At 36.6% G+C, this 21531-nt stretch overlaps 1 long non-coding RNA gene across 8 annotated transcripts in view; it reads right to left on the bottom strand.

Annotated features, from left to right (window-relative positions):
* Window positions 1–20484, bottom strand: part of LOC115494885 (uncharacterized) — a 70668-nt gene extending 50184 nt beyond the window's left edge. Inside the window, exons 1-2 of one of the 8 annotated variants that reach the window (XR_012055465.1) lie at window positions 19970–20484; window positions 18928–18977 (exon numbers count right to left, since the gene is read on the bottom strand). This is a non-coding gene — a long non-coding RNA (uncharacterized lncRNA). Of the gene's footprint in view, window positions 1–5172; window positions 6083–18927; window positions 18978–19969 lie in introns of those variants that run through there. The other 7 variants (XR_012055469.1, XR_012055464.1, XR_012055461.1 and 4 more) reach the window with 7 other exon arrangements.
* Window positions 20485–21531: the final 1047 nt, after the last annotated feature.

Raw genomic sequence — 21531 nt, 5'->3', positions numbered from 1 at the left:
GCAATTGCATCTGAAGTGTAGGTGATGACATAGAAGTATTTTGCTGATTTCTCTGGGGAAGACATTGCTTTTGCTACCTCTCATTTGTAAAAGTAGTATTTGCTTGTTTGACATTCAAATAAAATATACTAGCTAATGTTTATAAATGGGATTTGGATACATTAAAGTTGCATTTTTTCTATATTTACCTTTTTGATATATTATTATAATTTATGAAATAATAATATTGAAGTAAAATGTATTGTACAAAAATAATAAATTATCATGCAAAAAAAGGAGGTATTTTTGCTGAGTTGCCAAATACTTGGCTTTAGGTTGCCTCTGGATTATATTCAGCAGCAATAAGAGCTTAGAAACAGGCTGCATTTTGGTCCTTTTATTATTTCCACACTTAAATTAAAGGAAAAATGGCTTAAGGCATAGCATGATATGGAGACTTCCAAAATGAATCAAGAGAGGTGAGCATACAGCTAACAAAGAATACTCTGTTTAACAAAAAGAAAAGGACAAAAATAAAGGAAAAGGGAATCAGCATGATTTTTTTCTATTCCTAGACAGTGTCATGTGTGTTTACTATGGAAATTATTGTTTAATATGGGTCTCTGCTTCATGAAGGAATCAATAAATGCCATTTCTAATTATATAAGACTTATTAATGAATCTGGTAAGAGACAGGAATATTGACGTACAAAAACTATTTCAATTGAGATAATCTCTATCTGAAATTAAAAGGCTAAAGTGCAGGATGCTGAACTACACATATATTTTACCTTTACAGGACATGTATCTTCTGATAGGGCTGTTCCTGATAGTTTTATTTAGTTGTTTATTTTTATGACTCAATGTAAATACAAATGATATTTCCAGAGTGATTTGGGCTAAAAAGAGAGCAGCATTATGGAACTCTTGGGGATGTAAACACAGCAGAACAAGTAGAGTATGATGCACAACTAACTGAGCATGAAAAAAAAAAACATTCTGATACAGATTTAACAAATATTTTTCTCGTATGCCCTTTGGAATGTAATCTCTTTGAAAGTTATTTAATATTCTGAAAATTCAGACTTTTCTGCCTCTTCTAGATTTATATATTCTGTTCTCCTGCTTCCATCACCATCATCACCTTAGTGCTAAGCAAAACAACATATTTTCAAATGCATAAAAATTACCACATTTTGTTGAAGTCCATGTTGCTGTAGCTACTTCAGAATTTGATCTAATGATGAGGTTGTTTGCACACAATAATTACATCTTAGCCCCTAAACCATTGCATGTGGCTTCTCTTATTAGCAAGTTTTCTACAGATTTATGGTTATCATTTAATTAAGTCTGTTTTCCATAGCTGTTTCTTTTTATTCTTCTTTTGTTATTTGGAAAGTAAATATTCAGACCTTTTAAAAAATAAAAGTGAGGAAGAGTAAAGGGAAGGGTGAGAAGGTCAGGGAGGGAGAAGTTAAAGTAGAGGGAGAAGAAAATTAGAGGGAGGAAGGCAACAGGATTGGAGGAGATCAAGGGAGGGAAGGAAAACAAAAGAAAAAAAAAAGAGGAAAAAAAGTAAATAAATAAGAAATTTGAGCTCAGATGATGGATAAATTGAGTAGGAAGCTGTGAGAGATTTTTCCAGGATAGTAAGATGCTCAATGTGATAAGTGGAGTTCTTCAATCAGTAACAATGCCAGCTGCACTACTAAATATTCACTTAGAACAGACATTCTGAAGTGGGCAAGTCAGTGTGGAATACTAAACAATCCTACAGCTGCTTTCTGCCTTTCTTTTGCATTAAAATTCTACTTTTTTGAGAGGAAATTTATATTTCATATGCCAGTGTTTTTCTATCATGAATGAAGCCATTTTTATTTTCTGTGGCAAGGTAAAGGGCTAAAAGTCTTTCAGTATATTTCCTGTCTCTACTAAGAGAATCAGTTATGACTGGAAAGTATTGCACTGCAGGCATTTTTTGTCAGATGCTGAGAGTTTCATTTTTATTTATATGATGTATTACTTTTTGCCCACTTCAGATGCTTTGCCTGACACCTAACAGCAGCTTCAAGAGATATTTATCAAATTGGCAACTGGTAGAAAGAAGATACTGGTTTTATTATCCTTGTCCTCTCTCTTGTTCAGACCTGTTATAAGGCCCATGCATAAGTATCCTCAACCTTGTGAAGAATTTTGGAGGTTTGACTACTACTGGACACTTGAATATTCTGTCAATTGTTAATTGCTTGCTGGTGTTTAGAAAATAATTTGTGACCTGGAAATCCAAATATTATCAGTGACATCGATGTCACTTAACAAACCACCTAGGTATCTGATTCAGTCATCTAAACATGGTTTCTCAGCTCATCTGAGATACCCTAAAACTAATTTTTCATAAAGACACAGATCTCCTTTAGAAACTGTGTCCAATACGTCAGCCACATGCACGTATTCTGCAAAGACAAGATATTTCATAACAGTGGGTATGTTGCTTTGATGGGAGTAACTACAAAAATATATTTTTATCTGAGGATCCTTTCTGTGTAAAATATACATTCTTTCAATAAATTATATTAATGAAAAGTAAGAAATACATCCTAAAATGTGCATGTCTATATACATATAGAAGATTTTTAATGCATATAGGGCTAACAGGGCTTGGAGAAGAGATTTTCTCTTTTGAGCAATGCTGCAAAAATAAAAACCCTGTGTATTATATGTAAAATCAAGTACTGATGTCAGTAAGCCCCACAAGTGTGATTTTACTAGCAGATGCACAAATAAAAGCATAGCTGTTTGCAACTCGTAGGTGCGGGATGCACTTCAGTAAGATCAAATAAATGGAGGAAAGTACAAATGTTTTCTTTTTAAGAAGGGCCAGTAATGAAGATTTAGCACAATATGGAGAAACTGAAATATGTTAATTTAATTTCTGATTTTTTTCAGCAGTAATAATTAGAAAATATCATTGCTGTTATTAAATTTTAGAATGCTCTTTGTTTTTCAGTATCTTACACATGCTGAAAGCTTCCTAGGGTCATGTCACTCAAAGAGTGCCATCAAAATTCAAGGATATGTCAGCATCAGATTACCATCCCCTAAACTGGTGCACAAATTGAAGTGTGCTGCTGTCTGTGCCTTAGTACCCCAGCTCCAGACCATCCCTGTGGCAGCAGCAATGTGGGATCAAAGGACAGTATTAAGTTCAAGTTATATGGATTTGATAAATGCTTATCTTTTTAGGAGACCTTTTTTTTAGGAGAATCTACTGCTAGTGATAATGCTGGTGTTCCTGCTGCTGGTCACTGCTGGTGATAATGCTGGTGTTCCTCATTTATAAATTATATAACTATTTCTGGAACACAGTTTTATTACTAGAAGCATTAAATACTCCCCTTTGATGCATACAGTAATCTTAACATAGTTTCAGTGCTCGGAATTCCTCTGGGGTGGATTTTACCTGTGAGGGAAATCCTACTTTAATAGTTGCCATAATTTGTTTTCCTTATATTTTGATTATTGCTTTAATAAGAGTAAAAAGGGAAATAATAATCAAATTATATTTTGACAGATGTGTCAGACAAAAGATATCTTCAATGGTGTACCTTCAGAGCTGAGACATTTTCCAGATGACAGAAGAAAGCAAACAGGACCACAGGTTGTATTGTACCTGCTTTTTAGTAGAGCAGTAAACTACAGCATCCAGCATTTGTCTGACCCAATTACTTTTGAATGGACTTAATTACAGTAAATGACCATAAAAATAAATATCTAGAGAGTTTCAGACATATACATTGCCAGAACATACATATTAATTTGCATTTGCTGCATAATTTCTACAAACATGGATGCTAGAAATGCAGTATGTGAAAATGGTCATGGGAATTGCTGGATGTCTTTGGACAGAAGGCAAGCACGATGCAAACATTGTGTATGTAGCTCTAGTCAGATCTTTTGTAGCGACAAGATGGATAAATTTGCTTTCACTTTCTTCTAAAACATTTTGCTTTTTTGCATTTAAGAGGACAAAACCATTAAATGTATTAAGCCAAATAATTTTATTAGCTTTGGAATTCTGCTGTGCATCAGCCTATGCGACAGGAAAAGGTCTACTTTTGCACAAACAGGTAATGCAAACCAACAGAAGGTAATTTTTTAAAGCAAAACAAGTGAAAATGGTGACCAAGCATCCTCACATAGATATTCCAACATTTTGGTTCTTTGGGCCAGCTGTAGCAATTCTAAGCACTGCAGCATTTAATGCATTCTGAAAAGCTGAACATGATGCCCCAAAACTTGCTCCAGATCCAAGAAATACACTATGTAGATGGAATTACAAATGGCAGAGTGTGAAGGGCTCTACTATGAACCCCAACTTTCCTTCTGGTGTTGTGCGCACCCGGAGCAGTGGTATGCCCACAGCAGGTGCCGATCCCTCAGCATCAGATTTTGCTCTTGATTTTGGCACTGCATATTTCTCCCTTCCCTCCCAACTACAGCTACAGATACAGATACTCCATGGTACACTCCCACACTGTGACACAAAGTAGTATTGTTCCCTTCTCCCAAGGGCCTGGGAGTTCCCATTGGAATGACACCTATACCCATTTCACAAGCCTTGCCATCCTTGCTTTCAGTGTAATTCAAAGAACAAATCCCATTCAAGCTAGGAATACCCTTTCCCACAATTTTTGTGGCCCCTGGTTGAGCTACATATATTATATAACCCTGTAAAAGCAAAGAAAAATCAGGAAATGCTGCAGATCAGTAAACCTGTTAGGAGAGAAATAAAAGCCTTTTTTATCCAGTACCAATGCAAAGAAGACCAGGGCTCTGACAACACAACAAAGCAGATCACTTTGCCGCACTCCTGGTGGATCCATCTAGTTTGATACCTCTGGCACTTAGCAGCATTATGCTGTAGCCTGCACATCCCACTGTGCTAACAAGATAGAAACCTGTTAGTGATTCTTCCCGATCCTTATTAGGGCAATAAAGGTGTCAGCTGATGTATGCTGTGGTTGAATGACCATCTGTTCAGGGGTAAACAAGTCACTTGAACACTGGAACAAACATCGAGAAGCTTCTCTGTGGTTATGGCTTCTGTACTAAACCCTGCCACACAATTGCACTCACTATTTCAGACATTTCAAGATAACAGGCTGGCGACAGCTTTAGATATCCTGAATTTACCTGCATAGAATCACATCCTGAAGCAATTGCGTGTTTTGTAAGAGAACTGCTGCTGATTTCACTGGACAAATTCCTTCACAGATGGCACATACTTAGCTACATTTATGCAGTTGATTGCCCCAGGATAGTTTTTGTGCCAGAGCTCTTGCTCCCTGAGGATGTGTTTTCATTTTAGTGTCTTTAATTTTCTGGGTAGTTTTTGGAAACTGGTGTTTCTTGCTCTCGGACCAAAAGCTTGGAGAACTCACTAGACTCCATGGTGCTCCTTGAAAACTGGAAAATATAAGGGCTGTTATTAAATGCTCTGGATTATTATGACAGCATTTTTTTATATACATTTGAAACAAACAGAAGACAGCTTTCCTGTTTTTATAAAACTCAGTGGGTTCACATTTTTTTTTCCCTGTGAAATTTCAAAAGCACTCAAAATTTTATTGGATTTTCACAGATGTATGTTGAATAATTATTGCTAATAAAAAAGAATGCATTTAGGTAGAAGATGATAAATTACATCTAATTCTGCTCTTTTATATAATGTGAAGGACATTCCACAGAAGAAAATAATTTCAAATTGAGCAAACAAAATGTTCCATTCCATTTTGAAAGGGAACATGCTGACATTGAAATGCTCCACTTAAAGACATTATCAAAACAGTTATTTATCCGAAGACACATTTGGCACAAGTCACTGTTTTCAAGCCCCTTTGTAATTTTCCTTTTTGACTTTAATTTTAGTCACAGACTACTAATTTTAAATGTAAAACTTATCTTTAATATAAGTATGCTGGACATGAAGTTTGTCCAAGTAGATAAAGATTTTCTGCTTTCCTAGACTATGTTTTATCTCAGAACCTTTCTCTTGCCTGACAGGGACAAACCTCTGTATTTAATCTGGACTCAGATGGAGTATTTATTATTCATGACAGTATAGCATTACTGGGATTCATGGTAGGGCAGAATTATGGTTTGACTGTCCATATTCCCACATCATCCTCTCTCCCTCCCTCCTGAACTCATTGTTAACTCTGGAACTCATGGGCCTGCTCCTGCAAATGAAGACATTTCTCAGACATGCAGGAGACACAATGGGACAACTACTGCCTTGAGTAACCAGTACCTTCAATGATTACTGCAATAACTCCTTTCCACATATACATGTTTAGGACATGTCAATTCTTAGTTTCCTATTAAAGTATCTTTTTCCGGGGCGGGGGGGGGGGGGGGGGGGGAGGGGGAAAATGGTTGGGCAGGAAGTAGAAAAGACTTCTTTTCCTTTTTAAAGGAAAGCATTCTATAAAAGAAATGATGAGCTGCTAATAAGGAATTTAAATTATTGCTGTAAGACAGGAACTTAGTGATAGTCTTTGTAGAAACTGATTGCTGTTACACTTTTTTACACCTGGTTTCCATAGTTTTCTTTGCTTCTTTCCCACCTGAATGCACTTCCACTCTCTAAGTAATGACAAAGCATGTTATTTTGAGGCTTAGAACTTGTTCCATCTGTACTATTCCTTTCCTTCCCCAGTTCCTGTTCCACTTCACCATCTTTTCAGCTCACACTATAACTTCATGAATGCAGTCCTCACAAATTCCTCTAGTTCCTTAAGGCTGATGCATCTTGAAAGTCAGAATGAAGCTGCAGCTTGAAGCAGCCAATGGTGACAGAGGGTCTTTTTAGCTGCAAGCACCGCTGTAGGCACACAGTTTGTGGTAACTGGGAGAGGGGCTGGGTGGAGCTTCATCCCTAATGGGCTACAGCTGTGAAAAGCAGGTGAGCAGTATTGAAAGCAATGAGACTTGGAGTGCCCAGGTGCACTGACCAGTCATGAAAAGGAACAGGGGACACACAGGTGCAATGCATGAACAATGAGGGGTATAAAAGGTTGGGCTACAGAAGAAGACGGGCTGATGCTTGAAGCCTTCTAAAGTGGTATGATATTGCTCTGTATGGGTTGATGCTTTCTGAGATTGTGTGGTGATACTCAATGTATTGTGACTGTCTCAACTGCAACATATGCTATGACACACTACAATCTCCTCTTTCACTTTGTGTTGTTACTATTTCCTTCGTCTCTTTCAACAACTCACTTCTTTCCTTTCTTATAGCAATTATACTGTTATTCATTATGTGTTTTCATGAACACTGTAGTTTAGATACCCCTCTCTTTTCTTTGCTGCTCCTCTTGTCTTATGTGCATTATTTTCAGGTGCTAGAGTACTAGATACTGAAACATCTATCTTTGCAGGTAAAATTGAAATACATCTGCTCCCTGCCTCCCTTTTACTTCTGAAATGGTATGTGGAGAAAGAAAGGGGAAAAGACAGTGGCCTTTACATCATTTGCATTCTATACTGCTTTTTTTTTCCTCTCTGCTATCAAAAGCCTAGAGTCTGGGGTGCATTAAGCACAGTATGCCCTGCTGGGCAAAGGAGGTGGTTATCCCACTCTGATCTGAGTCAACCTAAGTTTGAGTATTTTGTGCAGCTTATATGAGAAAGACATTAAGCTATTAGAGAGCATCCAAAGGAGGGCCTCAAGGAAGGTGAAGGGTCTGGAGGGGAAGACTTATGAGCAGCAGAGGTCACTTGGTGTGTTCAGCCTGGAGGAGACTGAGGGAAGACCTCATCACAGTCTACCGCTTCCTCATGAGGAGAAGAGGAAGGTCAGGTACACATCTCTTCTCCCTGGTGATGAGTGACAGGACTCAAAAATGGCATAAGGCTGAGTCAGAGGAGGTTTAGACTGGATGACAGGAAAAGGTTTTTCACCCAGAAGGTGGTTCTCATTTTCACCCAGAAGCCCTGGAACAAGCTCCTCCTGGGAGTGGTCACAGCACCAGGCTATCTGAGTTCAAGAAGCATTTGAACAAGACTCAGGCACATGGTGTGACACTTGTGGTGTCTGGCAGAGGGTCAGGAGTTAGAATACACTGAGTTGAAAGGCACTCATGTGGATGACCAAGTCCATGATTCTATGACTCAGAAGCTATAACCATCGGAGACTAGGAAAATGTAAATCCTAATTTTAATTCTAAAAGTAAAGATGAAAGTTTGTTGTTTTTTTTTTTAATTTAGTGTGCCTGTCTTTTAAGATAACTAAGCTTTTCAAGTATTAGCTTCATCTGTGACTCCTTCTTTCCTATCTTTTCCATCTTATGCTCTCTGTAGCTGTTTTTGTCTGCCTCAGTGGTAGTAGGTAGATAAGAGAAATAAGGATGACTATACAAGATGAGAACTTCCAGGTTCTTGTTTGGAAAAAAATAGTAAGTTTCATTTTTGATGGTGATGGAGCACATGTTTCTTCATTCTGAATGATTCTTCATTCTCAAATAATCTTTCTACTGAAAATGCACACTAAACCATAACAGCTAGACTTACCAGGACTGATACATTATAAAGTATCATGAATTGACAAAATGCTGAACAGTAGCAGTCCATGATGAGGCGCCTACAAGCATTTCTGAAGAGTACAGGAGCTTCCACTAAGTTAATGTCTGTTTTAATCTTGCAGTGACAGAAAAGTGAGCTAAATCCTAACCTTTGTAAATCTGCATTATATTACTAATATGGCTGTAACATTTCACTTTTCTGCAGCAGTTGTGATGCTTGTCTACTGATATGTGATGAATCCATTGAAATTTAAATTAATCAGGGAATAAGGCAAAGTGAAGCAAGCAACATTTTTGGGTTTTGTTTATTCATTTGTTTGTTGGGGTTTTTCTGTATCAGTTCAAGACTACAGTGTTCTTTTAAATATAGAGCCTTACCCCAACTATTGAACAAAAAGCAAAAGGCAACATTATCCACTGCAACAAAATCATGGGCAACAATGAAGAATTTACAATGAGGTGCACAATTGCACTGCAGATTATATAAATTATAGGTGCTGTTAATTCTGTATGACATTCACTCAGTACTGTGATAAACAGCAAACAACTTTAAATCTGCCAGAACTGCTGTGTTCTCAGACACATTAAAATTTTGATTTCATATCCAGTTCCAAATGTTTTAGGTTAGTAGTGGGTTGACCCAGGCTGGATGTCAGCTACCTACTGAAGTCACTCTATCACTCCCCTTTGCAACAGGACAGGGGAGGGAAAATGTAACAAAAGCTTCATGGTTTGAGATAAGATACATGAGAGATCATTCACCAAATACCATCACAGGCAAAACAGACTTGAATTTGGGATATTAATTAAATTTATTGCTAACAAAATAAAAGCAGGATAACGAGAAGTAAAATAAATTTTAAAAACACCTTATGCTCACCCCTCTCTCCTTCCTAAGCTCTACCTCCTCCCCCAGTGGCACGGAGAGAAGAGAAATGGGAGTTTTGGCTGGCTCATCACAGGTTGCTCCTGCTGCTGCCCAGGGACAAGAGTCCTTTGCCTGCCCTAGTGTGGAGACCTTCCCAGCACAGACAGTCCTCCATGTATTTCTTCAACTGAAGTCCATCCCATGGGCAACAGTTCTTCACAAACTTCTGCAATGTGGTCACTCTTCTAGGGATGCACTCCTTCAAGGACAGGCTGCTCCGGTGTGGATTCCTTATTTGATCACAAGTCCTACCAGGAAACCTGCTGCAGTTTGAGATTCTCTCTCCATAGGTCTTCAGGTCCCTGCCAGGAGCCTTCTCAACTTCCCCCAGGTTCACAGCCCTCCCTTAGACATCCATTTGCTCTGGCATGAGTCTCCACCAAGAGCTACAAGTGGATTTCTGCTTTCCCATGAGCCTCCACAGACTGCAGGGGCACAGCTGATTCACCATGGTCTGCTTTAGCACATGGAGCATCTCTTCACTGTTCTTCTCAGGGCTTTGTCTCACGTATTCTCACTCCACTCTTCTCTGGACACAATTGCAACTGCACAATAATTTTTTTTCATAAATATGTTATTAGAAAAGTATTTCCACCATTTGTGGTTGGCCCAGCCTTGGCCAGTAGTATGTCCATTCCAGAATCTTCTGTCAAGTTTCTCACAGAAGTCACCCTGTAACCTTTCCACTACCAAAACCTGGTCATGCAAACCCAAAATTCAGCCGATTTTCAAAATGGTGCTACATAAAATGTATGCTATTGCGCTAATTATACTTAGTCTTTCAACAAGAATTTCTACAATAGAACTTTAAACCAAATATTCAGATATTGTTGCTGCACAATAGCTATTGCCTAGAAATTATTTTTATGGGAATAATGGCTCATATGGCTCTCCTGAACTGAACACTATGGGCTTACTGTAAGCCTCTGGCATGACATAGAATTTACACCTCACAATTCAATCCCCACAATGGACTCCATCAGTTGCATCCTGTATCCCACAGTTAGTTTCCTCAGTTACAACCTGAAATCTTCTTCTGTTTCTCAATGACATATAAGCTGGGATACCTATTTTTAACACCAATTTGTTTCTAATTCCTTCACATAATTTTTACTCTTATAGTCTACTCCATAAAAAATGCTTGAATGCATTATTATAACACATATGTATTTTTGTTACTTTTTCTGTAGAAAGCTGAAGACATTTTTGTTATTTCTCATCCATCTACTAAAATTAGAATAATATACTTGCTAACATGTTAAAATAACTGTGAAAAGTAGATTGAGTTGTCATGCAGTTTGGTCTTTCAGTTGTTCATGAACCATTGGTGTGATTAAGGCAGGTGTATCCAAACAGTGAGTCAGAAAAGACCAAAGATTTCCACATTTCCACATAGTCTTTTATGAAGTGATTTAAAGAAGGTTAAGTACATGAAATCATAAACCATAAGGTATATTTCTCATGTATTCTTGCACCTTTAATCTTCTTTGCAAAGTGTGCCGTCAGTATTTGCATATGCACAGTCATCCTTTGCCTAATCACAACTCATCTAAATATATATATGCACATGTGTATATATATATATATAGATATATAGATATATATGAACCTGTGGGGTAAAGTAGCTAAGATAGAATCAGCATGATTTTATTTTAGACAGTGAGAAATAAGAACAAAACAAAACCCAAATTCCCTCCACCCCCATCTTATCAGTATCATCTTCACTCCTGACTCATCTACCTCCCCCCTGAGCACTTTGGCAAGGACTGGGAATGGGGGTTATAATCACATCACACTTTTTTTTTTTTTTGCTGCTTCTTCCTCTTCATGTCCTTTCTCTGCTCCAGAATGGCATCCCACCTATGGGAGACAGTTCTCCATAAACTTTGCCAACATAAATCCTTCCCACACTATGTCATTCTTCATGAAGCATGCCAACGTGTGTTCTTTCCATGGGGTAGAGTCCTTCAGGAACAGACTGTTCCAGTGTGGGTTCTTACTGGGCTCCCAGGTCTTATATGAAAAGGTGCTCTGTTGTGATATCTCCATGGGATCACTGTGTCCTTTGGGCACACACATCTGCTCCAGTGTGTGATCATCCATGGGCTGCAGATGGGTATCTGCTCCACCATGGACCTCCATGGGTGGCAGGTAAAGCGCCTGCCTCATCATGGGCTGCTCCATGAGCTGCAGGGGAGTATCTGCTCTGACTCCTGTAGCATCTCTTCCCAAACTTCTTCCCTGATCTTGGGGTCAGCAGAACTATTTCTCTCAAATTTTATCACTCCTCTCCCCTGTTTTTTACCCTTCCTAAATATACTGTCCCAGCACTATACCAGCACTGTTGATGGGCTCATCTTTTGCCAGCAGTGGTCCTGTCTTGGAGTCAGATGGAACTTACCTGACATGGAAGCAGCTTCTGATGTCTTTTCACAAAATCCATTCTTGTAGCCAACAAAGAGTGACTAGTTGCACTCATTTTACCCCTTGCCTCTTCATCATAATTGCACACAAGCACAGAAAAACCCAATTATTCTTTCTTTGGCAATGGCTGATCCACACTGTGCCTGTTACCTCTCTCAATTACTGTCCTCCTCTCAAATTTTCAAGTGTCCCACCTCAGTCACCAAAAAGTGACTGTAGTGGGCTGATCTTGGATCGCCACCCACCAGATGTCCACAAATCCACTTTATGACTCCCCTCCTCTGCAGGACAGGAGAAAAAAGAAAAAAAAAAAAAAAAAGGAAAACTTGTGCATCAAAATAAAGTCTGTTTAATGAAGAAAGGCTAAGGACACATGCAGAAGCAAAGGAAAACAAAAATATATATTCTCTACTTTCCAACAGCAGTTGATGTACAGTCACTTCTTAGGAAGTAAGGCCTCAGGATCTGCAGGAGTTGCTTTTGAATATGAACAGCTGAATTACAAACACCTCCTTCCTCCTCTTTTCACTTAGCTTTTCTTTCAGAAAACATCACCTGTCATGGAATAAGCTTTTAGCCAGTTTGGGTCAGCAGTCCTGGGTATGTCTTCTCCCAAGCTCTTGCTCATCCCCAGCCTCTTGGCCTTTTGAAGTAGGGGTGAGGAGTGACAGGAGAGATCACCTTTATGCTGTATGAACTGTGCTCATACAAGCATTGCTGTGGGGAAAGCTAATTCCATCCCAGCCCTACCCTGTGTGCCAGCCTTGACGTTATAGCAAAGAGAATTTTTTATATAAAGAGTTGTCTAGTCTTCCTATTCAGATGAGACATTACTCTGAAAAAGAATTAAAACTGGGATGCAAGAAGCTAAAAAGAAAATTATCTGTGCCCTTGCTATTATGGCATTTGACAAAGATAATGGAATCTTCTGTATTTCTCGGAATCTGTATATAATCCTTACATTGTGTAAAACATTGAACAAAATTCACATAAAATATAGGATAAACCCACCAGTTTTCTGGTCTTGTGCCAATAATGGCTGTAAGGCCTCAAAACCTCACTTGAACAAGCCTCTTAAAAAGGCTTATGGTTTTTTTATGTACACTGAGTTAGATGCACAGGAGAAATACAGACAAGATATTCTCAAAAGGTCAAAACAACACAAACCTTTACTGGCAACTTCAGAACATTAGAGAACCTTGGCAAAAGTTTAGAGCAGCATTTAGTCAACGTAAAGAATTTTACAAAGCATTAATTTGGCACACTGGACTTAGCAAACTTCAAGCCTTCAAGTCCAATTTTATGTTTCCCAAAACTCTGAGAAGAGGGAATTAGAAGAAAGAGAGAAAAGATATAGCGAAGAACAAGCACAAATACCACTCCTGGTTCCAATGTTTTACTGACAGAAATTCCATGAGGAGGTGGGATCAAGACATGTTCACTTCATGCTTTGGCTTAAGTACCATTTGGCTTTCCTAGGTGGGACTTGTGGTCATTTGGCCACTCAGGAGCTGAGGTAGGGGCCCCAGAGGCAGGTGTGGAGTGTTGCCTCTGGTGTGCCAGGGATTGGGGGCCACTACAGGGATGGGGTACAGGCCTGGGTAGCTGGGATGTGCAGAACAGAGCACCACCTCACCAGAGCAAGGCCCAACTTGACCTTCCCCCACAAATGCACCCAAAATGTTTTGAGCCAGAAATCCTTAGCCTCTTTTACTAAGTTTCCAAAATAATAAGTTGACCTCATAGCAAATAGCTAATCACTTTAAATATTTGTTAAAATCTTTAAAATGTGTAAAGCATTTGAGAGGGAGCATATTTTTAAGAAATCTACTTCTAACATTAAAATATTCCCTCACATGTTTATATTTCTAGTGCAAAACCACTTGCAATTAGAACAAAAAATTAATAACATGAATTAATGAAGTCACAAGCTTTGATTTCTTGCTCTAGCAGACAAGACATTTCAGATTTTAGTCTGGTACATCTCAGTGGCAGTTCTAATATTACAATCAAACTCTGTAATGAGCCTTCTTGAGTGAAAGGGAATCAGTTACAGGTCCTTTCTCTGATTAATATTTGAAATACTGATTGGATATGAGGTATTGAGTTTTTAAAAGTACCTACAAGTATTATAGAGATACCTAGCCATTTGTATGATAATAATCTAATCATTCATTCATTTCATCTTCCTAATAATATTCCATTTCTCTTCCTTACCTCCTGTTATTGGAATTTTGAGCAGTCTGTATAGAGAATCTGCAAATATATGCTGCAGTTTTCTTTTAGAGTCTTTACCACTTCAAAGACACTACCAGTCATAAAAGATTTCTGCACCATCTTTTTTTTAAAATACAATATCATTATTTTCAGAAATGTATCTTATCATTAAGAAGACACTAATTAAGTGACTTCCATTCTGGAAGTTTCTCTTCTTCCATCATCTATCCGGTGTTTAAACAATAACTAGCTTCTTCTCAATTAAGCTGTTTGATATGGTAATCATGTCTTTGTAGAGCAAAAATTGGTGTTAGACTTTCATGGAATCACGGAAGAAGTATAACTCAGTAACCTTAATTAATTATAAATATTAGGCTATCCATGTCTCCTTCCTGCTTGCACTCAATTATAACTCTGCACAAATTCATGACCATTTTGCAATTTATTTATGGGTTCCTTTTGATTTATCACTATTATTCTGTTTGCAACAGTCATAGGATTCTCAGCAGTATTTTTAGCTGTGGATTTTCACTGCATGGTAACAAAATGTTGTATGCAAAAGAATTTATCATTACTACTTTTATGAGGAACATTACTGTTTATGTGGTGTACCCCTGACTGCAGATTCATAGTCAAATGTCCAGCAAACTGTCATCTCTTATTCTCTTTTAGTTTTTAAGTTCTTCACATTTTCTCTTTAGATTGAATACCAATGCTTCAAATAAAGATACTATATAATTCAGGATTTTTCTCTTTATTGTAATAAATAATTCTTTTTAATTTGTGGGTTTGCATTATTTTTCTGTATTAGCTTATCTCTCAATTTAGAAAATAACTAATAAACAAAAAAAAAAACCCTCTTTGTTTTCCTAATTTATTTTCCTAAAATGCAATATGCTAAATAAACCTAAAAAAGCAGGTATTCCTCTACTATCCCAACAGATGAATCTTTTAGTTAAATACATCTACATTTATTTTTTCTTTACAGCCATTTACTTTTTTTGTTCCCTTGACAGAACAACCAAATCAATCCTCTTGTGTTTTAAGATTATTCTATTTTTTCAAACCTACATTCCCCAGTTTTGTAATTATATTCAAAATGGTGCATTGTATTTGAAATTATGTTTAATTTAACAAAACAGAGAGCTTTACCATGTCATAGCATCCAGCAAAGCAGGTCATTTACATTCATGTTGACTGAAAATGTAAAGGATGTCCCTCCCTTCCCAAATTTGAAGTCTTTTTCCTTCCCTTTTTAAAATAACGGAGCAAAATAATCTAGCACACATTATCTGATTCATATGCAATAGTGATTTTGCTTTTCTCTCTGAGAAATAATCAGCAATCAGCTTTCAAGTCTAATTCAAAATGTCCAGGTCATATAATTTTTTCTAATTTGTTTTGTTATTGCTTTGTATATATAAATATATGTCTTCCAATAAATATTTTTTTAGGAAGAAAATATCTCAGTAAATTTTCCTGCTTGTCTCAGCATTCTTAAGGAACAGTTTTGCTATTAATTTTATCTTTCTGTTGTTTTCAAAGTAGAAAATCTGTTAATGCTTTCATTCATGATTGGCTGAGTGTTTAGTTCCAGAAAAGTTTAGGTGAAAAACTAGACTTTATATTTTGGTTTTACTTCTATTTGCTTTAGTCACTGCTTTTCAGTTCACGACCTATAATATATGCAGTGATAACTTTCAAATGCAAAAGAAAAGATATAAAAATTGTAAATAGCTACAATATTCTTTTCAGGACATTCAGGCTTTGTATGGCTCACTGTCAAACAGCAGACAATAACATGAGAAATGCCTGAAGCAAATATTCCTTTAAGGTGGCCTAAGGCTCTGCTCTACCTGAGAGGCAGAAAATACAAAGCTGGTTTTTCATCATTAATGTACATCAAAATTTCATATTGTCTAACATTGTATGACAAAATAAAACATGTTTTTACTGTAAAATCCTTTCCCAAATAATTTCAAATTATTATGCATTACTTTTTAGCTCAAAATCACCTAGGGTGATGTATAACACTAACTACAACCAATTGAACTAGAATGAGACATACCATGACAAATGTTACCTAGTTTCACATTTGCAAGACAGCTCTGGCTTCCAAGCACTGAACTTACCTGTGAGGTGCAATCAGCAAAATTTCAATTGCTCCTTTATTCAAAGGCACACTGTCTTCAAAATACCAAATGCTTTTTCTTTAACTACAGGAGGTATCTAACTGCTATTTGCAAGTTAAAAACAGTGGCCTGACTTTGCTCCCTTCTCTCTTTCAACACAGCTTAAAAAAAAGAAAGCTTAATTAAATGCTAATATTAAATGTTAAATGGTAATTAAAGTTAATATGAACTCAAAGTTTAATTTCCCTAAAAATCATTGCAGTTATTCAGATGGTGCCTGTCATTCTATAAAAGTTCATTGGAAAATATCATAACAAATCCACTACCATGTGAAAGAAGACCACCAAAAGGATTAGCAGGAAGCATTTTACCTCAAAGAGCAGGGGATCTGCAGATTGGCTTACAGTTTATAAATGAAGTGAAAATAAGAAGGATCCTAGACCAGCTCACATATTTAGTAATAAATAGTACAGTCTAAAAGCACCTATATAGAATGGGAACAAACCAAATCTACCAGCAGATTCATTGTGTTGGGTTGGAGAACCTATTTCTGCCTGTCAAGATTCCCAACAAAGAAAGCATGTAGATTGTAAATTATGTGGGTCATAAATGCCCACTGTAATTTTATATGACAATATAAAAGGAAACTTCCCTGTCTGACCATCCAGAAGCTACTCTGGCTGTCACACTCCCACCACCTGAGACTCTGGCTGGGACCAAAAACCATGGGCAGCTCCAGAGAGATGACAAATGTCCATCATGATGTCCTACACACCCCACTGTCATACAGTCAGACCAGATTTCCATACTGGTTCAACCCTTGGATTTCCACAGCAGAATCTCAGACATCTGGATCCCTAAAATAATTTAATCATAGTTCAATCACAGAATAACAGGCCAAGCTGCTGCCTCTGAGGCCAGACCCTGAACAAAGGACTCCCTGGGCTTTCATACCCTCACAGTCTGTGCATGGTAAAGTCTGGGGTTTTCCAGCGGAGTGCTCAGCTCCTGACGTGTCCCTGAGTTCCCGGTCACCTGGCTGGGCCACAGGTCCCTGTGCCCTCTGTCCTGTAAAGGGTCAGCAGCTCATGGCCTCTTGGCTGGGGCTCCCACACCCAGAGCTCAGCCTGCACCTCAAACTGCAGCTGCGCCGTGAGCTACCGGCACTGAATGCATCCTCAACAGTTGCAAGAAACCTTAATTGAATAATTATGAAACAACATTACCAAAAGCAGAAGGGACCTCTGAGTTTCATCCGTTTCAGAGTAAAACCACTTTTAACTAAGAGTTAATAATAGTATATCACAACTGTGAGAGGACAAAAAGGGAAAAGCCCCACCTTCATCACTGTCAGGTAGAGTCCAGTTTACATTTGGACATAAGGAGGAGTTCTTTCTACAATCAAGGAGCCTTACCAAATTCAAGATCAATTATTTCTGATTCAAAATCAAATTTCTTTCCAATGTAATGAAAATGTGTACTAGTTCAGTTGTTATAGGGAGAAACTAAGAAATTGTCTAGTAGAACCCAACAGAATGGCTCAGAAACAGGGATTAATGTAATTTAATGAAGTACATGATACTGACAAGATACAGAACAATGTAGCCACAGTACAGTGAAAAGCCATACCACTGCAGTTCCAAGCTTGTTCCATATTTCTGAACAGAAAAAGTAAAAAGGATAGATAGATTGATTTTGTTTTTGAGAATATTAGTTTATGTGGGATATTTCAACATTGTACATATTTTCAGAGGAAAATATATACCATTATTTTTCCCAGAGGAGTACATATATCATTATTTAATACACAAGAAAAATTGTTTGCTTCTTCTCCATTTCGTGCTCCAATTCTTAAAAATTACCTATTCACAGTCCTTCAAGAGGAAAACAAGAGGCTGAGCCTGGAGCCCCTTGCTGCTCTGAGGCTGAACATCTCTGTCTCAAGCACACAACCTTCATCTCTTGTTTAACAAATGAAATAGCAAGCCTAGTTGTGTTAATGTGGACAAGTTGCAGTTTTAAAAAATATCAAGTATTAAAGTAGCAAGTATCCAGTATTAGAATATAAATTTATTTTTGAAGTTTACCCATATGGTCACTTGATTGTAATTCACTTTATATTTGCTGCAACCTGTTACTGTTGGGCTATTGATTCAATGGTTTGATCTAGTGGCATGATCTCTTTACAAGTTTACCTGGTTAGTGGAACTTTCCTGTTCCCCAAAGTATTATCAATACTATTGCAACATTATCAGCAGATTTTATCAGTACTCTAAGAACAAAACATCTGATTTGGCAGCACAACTCTTCCATGCACTTGGTTGTTGATATCGACTAAGCCACCATCTACAGCTACTTTGAATACGCTAGTTTCTCCTCTCTTAAACAACCTCCCTTTTGAAAAGAACAAGAAACAAGGAAGATGATAACACTTTTTCTGTGCTTCATATCTTTCAAACTGACACACCAGAAGGGTTTTTAAAATTCACAGTAATTAGAACTTTCATTCAAAGTATAGGCCAGTGAGAGCTGAATCAAAATCCAGTTTAACATCTGGGGGAAAAGAAGCCCCAAAATAAACCAAACAATCAAAAACTCATAAAAAGAAGCATCAGTCACCAATTGCAAATAACACTTCAAAGTAATAAAATATTCCTTTACTCACAAGAAATTTCCAGACTTTCAGCTGAGAGCAAGGAACTTGTATGAACTATTCTATTAAGGAAAAAAAGTGAATGCATTCCAGTTCAGAAGGGAAAATTCTTCAATATAAATATATTGAATATATATATATGAATATATATTGAATTTATATATTAAATATAAATATATACCTTGTAAATTGGGAAAATTAATCACAAGGGTATTTTTGCCAATAAGGGAAATTAATGATACTTTAAAAACCTGATTTTTGTTTGTATTGAGTGTTATTCCTTGACAATATAACTTAAATTAAAGAGTAATTTTGTGGAAGTGTTTACCTTTCTCCATTATTACAGATAGAATTTAAAGTTTTAGATTAGACGTATAACAGAAATAAAGACAGTCAGAGTCTGCCATCCCATATATATGACAAGTAGAATCTAATTCAAATCTATAGTAATTATTATAAATTTATTTCTATGTTTATGTTTGTCTGTAAATTTTTGTATATTTGTATCAAATGTTAGGAGTAGGAATGATTCATAAATTAGGGAAGAAAAGCTAAAAATATAGTCATAGTTCAATAAACTTTGGACAGTATAAACTGGGACAGGAGACAAAAACGCAAGCAAACAAAAAAATAACATTAAAAAGCGAAAGCATTGGATAAAGGAAAATAAAACCCACCAGACTAATGTTCTCAGATCTGTTAATGGAAATATTGAAGGACATAGAAGGAAATTAAGTCAGGTAAAAAGCTCTTTGAAATCTATGAAGTGAAAATGTAAATCAATGAAGCCAAAAGAAGTGATAAGACCTTTTATACTTATATTTCAAAGAAAAAAATAAGATTGTTCTTTAAGATATTAATTAATGAATATACAGATCTTTTAGTTTTGAGGATAAAGTACAAGCAGCAGCTATTGCACTATTAAGGTCTTGGATACCTTAAAATTTTATAAATTAAATCTGAGATTCATCATGACAAGCATGTTTTGCCATTTCAATTTTTTTAAGTTCCCACATAATTTAAAAGAATACATAAAATGATCACATCTACTTACATGGCAGGATCTGCTAACCCTGTTTTGCTGAGCCTGAGGGGTAACTGAATGCTTGTCTCATTTTCTCAGAAGAGATTTAGCTGTAGTTCAGCCCAGTCATGACTATAATGTCACCCACGTTAAGGTTATTTTTGTGCTTTTGCTCACAGCCTATAGGCTTATTCTGGCAGCAAGAGATCTTTGACTAACCCCGTTTTATGAGGGAAACTTCTCTGGGCACAAGCCCAAAATATACACCATTACAGCAGTTCCATAGGGAATCCTCAGGAACTTAATGAATCAGCTTTATGACTTCTTTGCACTGAACCATTACAAATTTGCTGTGGAGTATCCGTGAATCTGATCCAAGAATTAATGTTATTGACTGGCTTAGCATGATTATTGCAGAGTTAAGCTTTAACCTAGAATTAAAGAAAGGGTTTTTTTAAACCAGAATCAGATCCAAACAAGCAAATTTATGATTTACATGCATTCATTCAAACCTTAAGACAGAATTATGTGGAAATTTCAGGAAACTTCTATGATTATAGATATAAAAAGAATGCATTTTTAGGGGTTCATGCTGCTACCTTTGTATTAGAAATGGAATTTGTAAATGTTTTGAGTGTCACCTCCTGCTGACTTCAGTGAAACATGGAGTTACTCAGTGCCTTAAAAGTATTGGACTTTTGTTTTTTGCAATGCTATTAAAATTGTCAACTCAGCTTAAAATATCTGCTAAATTATAAAACTACTAACTGGTATATTTTTTGAATTTACCTTTGAATGCAAAGAAGTCTGTTGTAGTTTACTCCAGCATAATTCTCTGGTCTAATCTACATTGATTAGATTATTATTTCTTTCAATTTTCTATTTTAGAAAAAAAAGGATTAAAAAAAAAAAGAATAATTCCTTTACTTACAAAGCTGAAGTGTCCTTAACATTTGTACTCAAAGCTAATAATGCTGAAAGTCTACTGCATTAGCTGGTTTATTAGTTTTCCTGACAGCTTGGAGGCAGAAACTTCCAATGTGGTATCAATACATAATGTGATCTTTTTCTGCAGAGGGTCATTCTTATTTGGAAGACACATCATGTTATGATAAATGGCACCCACAGTATTTTAGACAGACATAACTAAAAGGGTACATAATGTTCAAGTGTTGGAAGAGGCGGGGGAACCTACCATTTTCAATATAATAGCTTTTTTTAAAATACATTTTCTAAGGTTTGTACTCTTTTGTGAAAGTATGTGACTTAAAAACTTTTAATCTTCTTGTTTTAAAATTATATTCATAAATGATTGTATTCACTAAAAAGAAATCATTTTAATGCACCAAGATCACATTAACCTTGACTTTAAAACAATAAAGTAATTGTTTTTGAAATAGACCTTTTAGCCTTCAGATTCTTCTTTTCAACATGCTATAATATATTGTTTATACTGTCACTCAAAAATCAAATAATGCATTCTTTATACTTCTTAGCCTTTGTAGGGGTCAAATCCCTTTTTGTATCTGAGTCAAAGATAGACTGCCAAACTACTTCACAGTATGTTGGAGAAAAGGGAGAAAGATATTTAT

The sequence above is a fragment of the Taeniopygia guttata genome, chromosome 1, assembly GCF_048771995.1.
Source record: "Taeniopygia guttata chromosome 1, bTaeGut7.mat, whole genome shotgun sequence".
Lineage (NCBI taxonomy): Eukaryota > Metazoa > Chordata > Aves > Passeriformes > Estrildidae > Taeniopygia > Taeniopygia guttata.
The sequence above is the reverse complement of the archived record's forward strand: the minus strand, read 5'-3'. Positions and strand labels throughout refer to the sequence as shown.